This window comes from Aptenodytes forsteri, unplaced genomic scaffold, assembly GCF_000699145.1.
Source record: "Aptenodytes forsteri isolate BGI_AS27 unplaced genomic scaffold, ASM69914v1 Scaffold26, whole genome shotgun sequence".
NCBI lineage: Eukaryota > Metazoa > Chordata > Aves > Sphenisciformes > Spheniscidae > Aptenodytes > Aptenodytes forsteri.
The window spans coordinates 2,608,810-2,611,039 of NW_008794125.1; positions in this window are offsets into that span (position 1 = coordinate 2,608,810).

Sequence of the window (2,230 nt, forward strand, 5' to 3'; positions counted from 1 at the left end):
GAGTGCCTGGCGGTTGCCCCCCCCCAGGCCACCTGCCCCACCATGCAGGCTCAGCCTGCTGCTGAACGCTCTCGGGGGCATTGTGCCCCGTGCAAGGCTGTTTGTTTTTCTGCATTGCAGGTGCTGCCACGCAGATGAAGACACGCTCCTGGGGGGGCCGGTGGCAGGGTGGCCCGGGGGGGCGGCAGCAGGACAGCGGGCGTCTGAGCCGGCCAGGGGGCTGTGAAACAGCCTGGGGGTCCGGGGAGGGGGCAGGCGCACCAGGGCTGTGCTGCCTGGCCTCAGGGGACTGGTGGGGTGGGGGCCACGCACCAGCAGCCACTCATTGCAGTGGGGTAACACTGCAGACCATAAAGAAGCTCCCTCCTCTGTTGCCTCTCCTGCGTGGTCCCTGGGGTTGCAGGGGCACATGGGGCATCCTTGGGGATGCAGCGACCAGAGCCTGACACTTTTGGGCTGTGCCACATCCCTGTGAGCGCTCTCTGACCAGCCAGACGTTCAGGTCTGCGGTGTGGCCCTGGATTTTCCAATCCCATGGCTCCTTGTGGCCCTGGGACAGTCACGGGCAGGCTCCCCTCCCCACCACCCAGGTCTCCACACAGCTTTACCTGTTCCATGGGCAGGTGCCTCCTTCTGAGGCTAGATCCCTTCTCTGTGTCTCCTCCGGGTGGGCTCCATGCCACGCAGCCCCTGTCTCGCAGACCATCCCCACTCCCAGCAGGACTCCACGCTGGCCCCAGTGTGCTCAGGCCACCGCAGTCAGGACACGAGGCCTGCAGCCCTGGCTCGCTCCAGATGCCACCAGCTCAGCCCAGTCCACCTCGGTGGGGCAGGACTGAGCCACGCAGCTCCAGCACAGCCCTGCGCAGGGAAGCTCACGGGGGCTAGCACCAGCTCCAGCCCTCACTCCCAGCCTCTGCTGAGGTTGTACAAGAGGCAGCATGGGTGAAACCATCGCTCCTACAATGTTTATTTTAGCAACACAAATAAGAGATTGAAATTAATTATTGACTGGTGAGTGCAGGGATGCAGGGGCACAGCCTCATGGGGAGACGGCTCAGCAGGGATGGCAACCTCCAAGGGACCTGGCCCCTGTCATCCGGTGAAGAGAGGATAGGAGCCAGGTCACGGTAAGACACCCAGGACCGAGGGCTCCCTGCAGCCCTGCCATCAGCCTGCCCCTGCTCCTGGTGGGGTCTCACACCCACAGCTGATGTGGTGAGGCAGCAGGCAGAGCCGAGCTGGCTTCTGCTGAGGCTCAGCCCTGGCATGCACCTGGCTAAAGGTAGCTGGCCATCACTGCACGGCTGGGACGGGGTGTTTGGAGCAGCACACATACAGCAGAGAGGCGGCCCGCCCCAGCTCGGAGGCACAGCACGCTCAGCGCCACTCGGAGAGGGGATCCTGCAACACCTCGGGCCCAGGCCAGCCTTCCCCGCATCCCACCGCTGCTGCAAACGAAGCAAAGACACTGGGTTCAAAGCAGAAGAGCGTGTATTGCAAGCGGCTGCGGCGCGTCCGGAGAGACTTCCAGCCGCCAGGAGAAAAGAACAGAGGGGTTAAAAATGATCCCAGTCTCTAGGGTTACACTGTGTCATGCAAACAGCCCCGGGGCAAACCCCATCCCAGGAGGTCGAGGGGAGGGCGTGCTGGCCCAGCCGGGCCACCCATGGCTCACCCCCTGCTCCCCATCGCCAGGGCTGGGCGAGGGGCCAGGCGCCTCCCCGGGAGCCGGCGTCCCCCAGCCCTGCTCACCAGCGAGCATGGCGCATGCGGGGTGGAGCCTGCGGCTGAGCAGGAACAGTCCTTGCTCTCCCCCCCCTCCTTACAAAAAACAAGCCGTGTGGGGTGTCTGCCCCCCACCCGCTTGAGTGGAGCCGAGGGAAGGGGGGGAAAACACTCAGGCACAACCCACTCTGCCTGGTGGGGTGGCCCAGGGAACCGTGAAGAAGGGACCTCCTCCGTAAATGTCACTCGCATGCAAACTCCGGTGTCCCAAGAGAGGAGGGGGTACTCCCTCCCCAAGAGCCCAGCAGCAGTGGGGTCCCAGGCAGAGGCCAGCACCGGTCCCGCATCCCACGCAGCCTCCAGCTGTCTCTGGGGAGCTCCGTTCAGCTCGAGGACAAGTAAAAACTACTTCAAACCAAACCCATGCAAGGCAGCTATTTGCTCGTGTGTCTCGGCGGCTGCCAGACACCCTGGCAGCAGAGTTCCTCTCCTCTTTGGGGGG